We start from the raw sequence: 10497 nt of genomic DNA, 5'->3' as shown, positions 1-10497 counted from the left end.
TTGATATTCTTACTGTCTTAAATAGGTAAGCTGCCATTTATACATTTAATGTTGACCCTCTAGGAAGGGTCTGGAGGTGGCTCAGCAGTTAGGAGCACTGGTTGCCCTTTCAGAGGACCCCAGTGTGGTTCCTAGCACCTACATGGCAGCTCATAGCCATCGATAACTCCAATGTTAGGGCATCTAATGACTTCTTCTGGCTTTGATGGGTACCAGACACACATGGTACGCAGACATTCATGCAGGCAAAACACCCATACACATAAGCAGCACACACTCAACTCAGGACTTCAGTCCCCTCCCTAGAGGTGACTCTGAGAGGTGGTTTGAACGAGAATGGTCTGCAGAGGGCTCATGGATTTGCACACTTGGTTCCACCTCTGCCCCCTTTTGAACGTAAAGTTTTAAAAAAAGAAATACTAAAAATAAACTATGACTAGGACTTGAATTAATTTCCAGACACATATCGAACGTATCCCTGATTTGGCAGAGGGCTAGCAGGGGTGGTTTGCTAAGAGCTGAGCTGGACTGGTGAGACCATTGAGGAAAAGGTATTGTCACACAAACCTGCCAACCTTAGTTTGATCTCTGGAGTCTACCAAAGTGGGAGGACCTCTGACCAGTACATTCAAGGGCACACTAATTACAGAATGGTACACTCCAGAAAGCATCACCCCATGGGGGAAGCACTTGCTCAAAGCTCACCTACTTGAACAAACCCATAGAAACGAAAAAAGAGGCAGGTCGGCTGCTAGGCTTTATTTCAGACATGAATTTTTGATGTTATAGATGTTTGGGGGTAAAGTTTTACAGAAAAATATTCATTTCTGCAAGCAGTTTTGTAAACTAGAATTCATTAAAGCCTCTGTCTCAACCATGAATTCACAGTTAAGGCTGTCCTTCAACTGGGCATATTAACCCCAATAATGTTTAAATCAACCACAGATAAGCCTATAAGACACCCTCTATTGATAGCTTAGCCATTTGGTGGTCACACGATGAAGGATCAACTCTGTGTGCCTCTCGTGTAGCTAAACAAGCATGTGGCTTACTTCGGCATAGTGGCACCAACTTGTGAAAAGTTTAGGCAGCTGAAGCAGGAGCTCTGAGTTTACGGCCAGCCTGAGCTAGCAGCCAGGGCTGACATAGCAAGACTCTTGTCTCAGAAAAAGAAACTCCCACATCCAGGAAAAACGTTATTTTATGGGAAAAAATTTGGACTTTTTGAGACAAGTTGTCTTCGTTTCTGTGAAGAGACACCATAACCAAGGTGACTTAGAGAAGGAAGAAATTATTGGGCTTACAGTTTGGGAGGATGAGTGTATGATCATGTCTGGGAGCATGGCCCTGGAACAGTCAGCTGAGGGGTCACGTTGAGACAACCACTAGGTAGAGAGCAGTAACTGGGAATGGGGTGGACTTTAGAAACCTCAAAGCCCACCCCTAGTGACACACCTCCAACTAGGACACACCTAACTAATTCCTCCCAAAGTTCTACCAGCTGGGGGGGGTGGGGGGGATGGAACCAAGTGTGCAAATCCATAAGCCCTATGCATGCCATTCTCGTTCAAACCACCTCTCAAGGTCACCTCTAGGAAGCCCAGGGTGACTGAAATCCTGAGTGAGTGTGTGCTGTTTATCTGAGCACAGCCAAATCAAGGACTTCAAAGCTTTTCCCCAACCTCTGGGGATATGGCAAAGGCTTCCCTTCTGGTCCTGTGTAGTTGTTGATAGGGCTGCAGAAAATGTCCACAGTAGCTCTCTCCCTTTGGACAGTTTACAGACTGCTTCCTTACAGAGACGGCTCCTGCCGACTAGCGGAACCTGTTTTCTCGGATCCAGCTAGATGTCATAAACCCTGCCTCTCTGTTCAACTCCATACAACAAACAGGATGTGTGTGGTTTCTCCATCAGAGACTTCCATCCACCCAGCTCCCAGTTTTTCTGTGTGTCCATGTTATCTGTCCTTCATTCCCTCACTACCTCAAGTCAAGGACCCAGGACATACTTCACACACAAGCAATCCTCACCTCAGACTCCCAAGAGCTGGGTTTGCAGATGGGAGTCACCACACCCAGCAAGAAACTTCATTTGGCAAATATTTATCAGTCAGCCACTTGTAGCAGGGAAACAGTCCATAAAGAAACCAAAGTTGGAAGGCCCTGTAAACAGGAGTGAGCACCAGTCTGGAAGCTAACTGTAGCCAGATCACTTGGGACCTTGAAGTCCTGAACAGATTCTAGGTGTAAAAAAATTAGATAACTATTGCACAGGTGAGCCATAAAAATGTGGCCCCCAGGGCTGGCCAATTGAAGTTAAGAGCAGCCCAGATGAAATGCAGTAATAACTCAGGGTTATCAATAAGAAAGTAGATTCTAATAACAGAAGGTAGGTATCGACCCAGCTCTTGTGCTATTTGAGGCTTAGTGTAAGCATAAAGGTTGTGTGTGTGTGTGTGTTTTATCTGGGAACTAAATGGTCAAACGAGGGTTAGGAACCCCAGATAAGGATTAGATAATTTCTACAACAAGGCACATCACATAAAGGAAACTTAGCAAGGTTTAGGGTGGGTACCATTTTAAAGAAACCAATTCTAAGTCCTTGCTTGGAGTCTGAGGCTCCTGAACTAGGGCATCCTGATACGGGGATTCCCCCTTTGACTTTTGCTGGTTGCTCTGATGTCCGTCCACATGGAGGTTTATGGCCTGGCTTTATGATCAGTCACCTTTGTTACCACTTTCCAACATTTTATGAATGGTAACCCGACATGCATCTGTCATCTGTTTACTTTCAGGAAATTAGGAGGAAGTTAAGGTTCTTCTCAAGAAGCAAGTAGTGTGTGTGTGTGTGTGTGTGTGTGTGTGTGTGTGTGTGTGTGTGTGAACTAGAAAAATTGTCAACAAGCCAGAAGCCTACTAAAGGACACATTGCTTTAATAAGTTTGTCTCTTGTTTGGTTTGGAAGTGAGGAAAATCATTCCAAAAGTTCGATCAGTATCCGCTTGCCATGTATTGTGTTCAGCTTGTTATATCCAGTTAAGAACAGAAGACACATGAGTTTGTCTTCCATCCACTCCCTTGTATAAAAGGGGAACAGTTTTGCATGTGCAATATGCAAATGACAATATCCAGGTAAAGTGTGATCCATTGCAGACTGGGTATTTTTAATTATTTTGAGATTTATTTTTATTTTATATGTGTGAGTATTTTGCCTACAAACATGACTATATACCACTTGCATGCCTTGTGCCACTGGAGGCCAGAAAAGGGCATTTTAGCCCCTAGACCACTGGAGAAGAACTGGACTTCTGAACTATCTTTCCAGTCCCTAGACTTCATTTTTACTTTTTTTTTTTTTTTTGGACAGGGTTTTTCTGTGTAGCTCTGGCTATCCTGGAACTTGCTCTTTAGACCAAGCTGACCTCAAACTCAAGAGATTTGCTTGCCTCTGCCTCCAGTGCTGGGATTAAAGGTGTGTGTGACCACACCTAGCCAACTGGATTTTTAATGTTTTACTGAAGTGCACTGTGTCTACAGGAAGTACACAAGCCACAGTGTGGAGACAATGCACCCTGATCATGGCGCCAAGACTGACCCATATCCCAGGTTCCCCCTTTGTGCTTCATTTTAGCCGCTACTTAAGGAGGTAGCAGCTTTTCTGACCTTTCCCCTGCTTTATATTGTAGAGAAAAATAATCTATAGTACACACCCTTAGGAGTCTGGATTCTGTAATCCAGCATTGGGGGAGCCATCCATAGTACATGTTGCCAAGGACCAGCCACAGCTTGGAGAGGGTTCCTGAGGCAAGGGGTGTCTAGGAACAGTGAAACAAACAATGCAAAGTCAAATCATGATGGGTTACAAGCTGATGGCCTATGTGCAGCTTTCTCTTGCTATTCTAAAAACTATCTGGCTAGCTCACCCTCTGCAAATCAAAAACCCATTCTTTTATTTATATAATGATTTAGTCATCCACCCCAACTTCCCTTTTAATTATCCCAAGATCAGCATCCCATGAGCCCAACCCCTTGATTCTTAGAGACAGCAAGTATATTTTCTTAACATTGCAAGAGAATTCAGAGAACTGCCTACCTTTGTTAAGCACAGACAATAAGCTGGCTGTATGGGGTCCTGCCCTGAAATTACCATTTCTACCACACCTGGACCTGGACCTAAACTCCCTCTGTCCTAGGCTGATCTTGAACTCAGAAATCTGCCTGTCTTTGCAAACACAAACAAAAACTCAGCTGGGTGGGATCTTACCCTGCAATCACTACTCCCTAAATCTCTTTCTCTTCTTCCTTAGTATCTTCCTGACGCGCTGGATCATAGTACAGCTGCCTCTGTTCCTTTAGATTGTGAAGCTCTTTATACTATTCATATTGCATCCTTATATTTTACATAGTTGAGAAATTATGTATTTTCGAACTCATATATCCTACATCCTTAAGAGCTGTCCTGAAGGTCCCAGCATTTAACATTTTGTGAGACATAGACACACCTTCGACTCCTGGACTCATGCTGTTTCTAATTTTTTTTTAAAGATTTATTTGAGTATATTGTAGTCTTCAGACACACCAGAAGACACATCAGACCCCATTACAGATGGTTGTGAGCCACCATGTGGTCACTGGGATTTAAACTCAGGACCACTGAAGAGCAGTCAGTGCTCTTAACTGCTGAGCCATCTCTCCAGGCCCGGTTTCTAATTATTATGGAGTCGTTAACAGAGAGAGTATTCTCCAAAAGAGGAACATGAAAATATGTTCACTATTATACAAACAAGCCTTATGCTCACAGCAACTATCAATACCCGTAGATGTCTACGCCCTGCTGGCTCTGTTCCAGCGGCAGGAACCATGTCACACTGTCCCTTAGACATGGCCAAATCAGACTCGGCAACGGTGATGACTAGACCATTAGTTTTCATTGCTCTGGAGCAGTGGTTCTCAACCTTCCTAATGCTGCAACTCTTTAATACAGTTCCTCATGTTGTGGTGACCTCCAACGTTGTTACTTGTTATGAATTGTAATGTAAAATATCTGATATACAGGATATTTGATATGTGACCCCTGTGAAAGGGTCGTTCAAATTCCAAAGTGTTCTCTACCCACAGGCTGAGAACCACTGCTCAATAGTATTGTACGTGTTCAAGCTCAGGTTTTCAGTGCCACACATACTGAAATACAGGAATGGTGGGACCTGGGGATTGAACTCAGAACATCAGGATTGGTGTGAAATGCCTTTCCCCACTGAGCCAGTTTACTGGCCCTCATGGGACTTTAAACCATCACTTACTTAGTACTTGTGGAGAGGTGGCTGATGTCTCCTAAATAAGAGATCCAAGTTGACACCAGGGAAAGTGGCAGTACCTGATATGTGTGCCCGTTACTAGAGTGACCAAAGTGCACACAGCCACTGTGTATCATGGCAAACACATCTGACATCACCAGGTCTACGAGGAAACCATTATGCAGTCCAACCTTTGAACACAAGAGACCTGGACTAAGGATGCACAATTGGATCTTGTATTAGGAAAACTGCCAAGGACTAGTTTGGAGAGGGGTTCTGAGAGAAGGGGTGTCTGGGAGCGAAAAAACAAATGACTCAAAGTCATATCCTGGGTTACAAGCTGATGGCCCATGTTCTGCTCGAGCCAGCTTTCCGAGAGCTCTTTCTGTGTGTTCTGCTCTTCCTTGCTATTCTAAAAACTCTCTGGATAGCACATCACTTGCAGATCAAAAGCCCAGTTTTTTATTTACATATCAATCAATACATATCAATCAGTCATCAATTATTACCCTAGTCATTACCTTTTGATTATCCCATAAATCAGCATCCCAGGACTCCAGCCCCTTGTTTGTTAAAAAGAGACAGCAAGCTACAATTAGATAGCTGGGTGGGACCCTGCCCTGGAATTACCATCCCTACCATGCCTGGGCCTGGACCTAAACTCCCTCTGTTCCAGGCTGACCCTGAACTCAGAAATCTGCCTGCCCTTGCACCTTCCTGTCAAGCTGGCTCATAGTGCAGTTGCCTCTATTTTTCTAGGTTCCCAAAGCCCCTCATATAATTCATATTGCATTCTTATATTTTGTATAGTTAAGAAAAAAATTTTGAACTCATGTTTTCAGTGTTCTTTCCCACAGTCTTAATGACTGTCCTGAAGGTCACAGTGAAAGAAAATTAAGTTCAAGGTCCATGACTCATGCAGCTTGTTAGTTAAGAGGGCTTTTTGGGGCCAAAGGCAAAGAACAAAGACTGTTGCTGTTAAGTCATTCCAGGAACTGGCTGGCCATAAAGATAGAGACGTACAGAGACATCCAGACTATCTCAGCCAAGTTAAACACCTGCCCCTCAGAATTGCTATTACCTTGCTCTGCACATACAATTTGCTGATGTTTAAACTGTCCAATTGTGTATAACCGCGCCAATTCTTCCCCCTGCCCCCAACTTTTCTATATATAAACCCCTAGCTTCTGAGCCTCGTAGTCGACTCCTCTGTCTCCTGCGTGAGATACTTGTCGGCCCGGAGATTCGTCATTTAACTACCTCATGTATTTACATCAAGATGGTCTCCTTGGGTGTGCACGCCATCCCAGGACTTGTGAGTGGGGGTCTTCCCCACTAAGGTCTTTCATTAGCATTCTACCATTTTGCTGAGACATTAGACACACCTCACCTCCCGGACTCATGCTGTCTCTGATTACCATGGAGTCGTTAACCTTGACATAGGGGACATTCCTCAAAGGAGGAACATGAGAGCCGGGCATGGTGGTGCCACCTTTAATCCCAGCCCTCGGGAGGCAGAGGAAGGGCAGATTTCTGAGTTCAAGGCATGAGTTCCAGGACAGCCAGGGCTACACAGAGAAACCCTATCTCAAAAAAACAAAACAAAACAAAAACAAACAAACAAAAAAAGGAGGAACATGAAAATATACATTATTATACAAACAAGCCTCATACTCACAGCCACCATCAACGCTCATGGAGGCCCACACCCTGATGGCTCTGTTCCAGAGGTGGGAACCACGACCTTCTTTCCCTTACGTAGCTGAGCAGGATGGCCCTACACTTGTGGTGATCCTATTGCCTCAACCTCTCACGTGCTGGAACTATAGGTGCTTGCACTGAACTTTTAAAAGGAGTCTTGAACTCATAGAATATTCAAAAAATGGGGGAGAAAGGTGTCCTTGAAGACACACACTCCTGAGCCTGAGTTTAAATGTCATGATAGTGAAAGATCCTGACAGAATGTAAAAGGTCACAGAAGCCCTGAAATTGGCAAAATAGATTTCATTGTTAGTAGAAGTAGCTTCACTGATTTAGAAAAATAGAGGTGCACAATGCTCTGGCCGCTCCTCGAACCTGTGTATCTGCCAATGTTCTGACCAGGTGTGTGCCCATTGCTGCACCTCACTGCCAGGTGTTTGTAATATTGGTTGCTGGGAAAGAGTCGGGAAATCTCCCTAGCAACCATAGTCGGGGGGGCCAATCCGGAGTGCTGCACCTTCATTAGACTCTTTCCTTGTTTCCCTCCCATACCCATTTCTTGAGGAATCAATCATTTTAGAATAGACATTGTTTAGATCTGGAAATCCCTTACTCCCCCCCCTTCTCCTTTCCCCCCTGAGGGCCTATAAAAACTGGGTCCTCTTTCCCCTGAGGTCGACTCCTTTACCCCTGCGTGGAATATGAGTCGTCCCCAGAGCTCTGGCTTTCACCTAATAAAGCCTCATGTGGTTTGCAACAAGCTCGGTCTATCATGAGTTCTTGGGTGTCCGGTATTGTCCTGAGGCCTGAGCGAGGGGCTCCTCTAGGGGCTCCTCTCAGAGTCTTTCAATAGCAGCAATTTCAAGTTGGGGGGGGAGAGAAAGGGGGGATGTAAATGGATAAAATAAACTACCAGAAGAACTTGGGGGGCTGGTGAGATGGCTCAGTGGGTAAGAGCACCCAACTGCTCTTCCGAAGGTCCAGAGTTCAAATCCCAGCAACCACATGGTGGCTCACAACCATCCGTAATGAGATCTGACTCCCTCTTCTGGAGTGTCTGAAGACAGCTACAGTGTACTTACATATAATAAATAAATAAATCTTTAAAAAAAAAAAAAAAAGAAGAACTTGGAAGCAATCTTTAAAAGTAGAGAATTATACCAAAAACCCTGGCATGCTGGTGTGCACATCTGAAGTCACAGCATTTGGGAGACTGAGGCAGGAAGATCACAAGTTCAAATCTGTGTATCTGAAAAAAGGCAACATAGAACAAAAGACTGGAAATGTATCAGTTCCAAAGGTTTCTCTCTGAGCCAAGTTCTCTCCAGCAGGGAACAGACCCCTGTGGGATGTGTTGTTCCTACCCTGGGATTGTTCACAGAAGGCTGTTTGCCACCACAGCCCTTCCTCTCCCTGGCTGTACTTTGTGAGAGGCTGTCGGAACCCTGGTGCCACCACACTGGGCCCTCACCAAAAGGGAAGCTCCGGCAGGAGGCCCCGGGCTCAGCCCTTCCTTCTTAGCAGGACAATGCCTGAGGCCGCACCACCACTGCCAGCAGGAAATGCCTGGGAGAAGCCTGGTGGCCCACTGCCCAGGAGGACAAGCACTTCAGGGCTCTTGCTAGGTTTTCTTTTCAGCAGAGTCTGGACCACGGCCAAAAGGCAGGGGCTAAGCTGCTGGGCTCTCAGTGGCCTGGAAAAGGAAACTGGGGGAGCTTCCAGGGAGGGGACGATGGTAGACTACTACTGTTGGTCCAAGCATTCAGAGGTGCTTTCCTCAGGCCAGTCTGACAGTATCCTGGCTGCAGGTGACAGTTTTAACCCTCGGCTGACACCAAATGCTGGAATTTAGGGAGGGAAAACTGGAGTTTGGCTTTTGACCAGTTCAGTTAGACACAAGCGGAAGCAGCAAGTAGCCAGCTGAGTGAGTCTAGAGAAGAGAGATGGATAAGACAAGCTAGACAATGCAACCTGCTAAGATTGAATCAGGAAGAAACAGAAAGTCTGTACAACAAAGAGCTAGATCAGCAGCAGTTACAAACCCACTCAGAGTCCTACCACATGCAAGAGCCAGTCCAGCCTGGGCTACATAGTAACACCTTGCCTCAAAAAAGCAAGCTAAAAGTAAGCTGGGGTGAGGTGGAGGACATCTTTTGAGTGTTTGTATGTTTGGGGCTTTCTTGTTTTGTTTTTTGAGACAGGGTTCTTTGTGTAGCCCTGACTGTCCTAAAACTTGCAATGTAGACCAGGCTGACCTCGAACTCAAAGATCCACCTGCCCCTGCCTCCAGAGTGCTGGGATTAAAGGAATGTGCCATCGCTGCCTGGCAAACGTGGCACACATCTTTAATCTTAGCATTGGAGGCAGAGACAGGCAGAACTCTGAGCTCAAGGCTAGCTTGATTTATATAGAGTTCCAGGTTTGCCTGGGCCACATAGTGACACACCCACAGAGGGAGCAGGGGAGGGAGGGAGAGAGAGAGATGAGCACATAGGAGAAAGAGAGACAGCCCAAGAGGGAGGGAGGGAGGGAACAAGAAGCTGAGCCATGGTCTTCCTCCCATCACATCAGCTGAGTTTTCTTCCCTATCTTAGAGCCCAGCTTCCTTAGGATGACAATAAGATTAACTTCCATTGGTGGTATGTGTCACTCCTTGAACCTCAGGGTTTCTAGTGTCACAGGAGGACGAAGGCAGGTGCCATTGTCTGGATTTTAAGTAGGAACTTTTTTTGTTTTGTTTTTGTTTTTCAAGACAGGGTTTCTCTGTGTAGCTCTGGCTGTCCTGGAACTCACTTTGTAGACCAGGCTGGCCTCGAACTCAGAAATCTGCCTGCCTCTGCCTCTGCCTCCCAAGTGCTGGGATTAAAGGCATGCGCCACCACCGACAGGCAAGTAGGAACATTCTAAAGATAGGTTCAGTTCTCTGCTCCAAGTCCCAGCTCCAGGGAGCAGAGTGTGAATTCCAGTCCATGACAGCAGAGGGGATGTAGTAGACATGGCTACACCGTCATGCACTGACAGCTGCACATATGTGCCTGTGTGTGTGCATGCCTGTGTGTGTTTGTATGTGTGCACTCAAGTGTGGAGTTCAGACAATATGTGTGGTCAGTTATTTCCTCTCTTCCATTAGATGGGTCCCAGGGATTGAACCCAGGTTTTCAGGCTTGGCAGCAAACACTTTCGCCCCTCGTGATACTACCATGTTGGTGGTTATGTTTCTCCCTTACACCCCCACCCTACCCCTCCCCTCCCCACCCAACCCCACCCCACCCCACCCCCGCATAGCCAGGGTTTCTCTGTGTAGCCTTGGCTGTCCTAGAACTCACTCTGTAGACCAGGCTGGCCTTGAACCTATAGATCCTCTTGCCTCTGCCTCCCACTGCCAGGATTAAAAGTGTGCACCACCACTCCTGGCTTTGTGGCTAAATTTAAATATATGGAATTGGAGTGCGTGTGATCATTTAGACCACAGCGTTTTCTTTGCAGTAGTCATCAAGGTGGAT

This window comes from Mus caroli, chromosome 16 (assembly GCF_900094665.2).
Source record: "Mus caroli chromosome 16, CAROLI_EIJ_v1.1, whole genome shotgun sequence".
In the NCBI taxonomy this organism is placed as follows: Eukaryota; Metazoa; Chordata; class Mammalia; order Rodentia; family Muridae; genus Mus; species Mus caroli.
The sequence above is the reverse complement of the archived record's forward strand: the minus strand, read 5'-3'. Positions refer to the sequence as shown.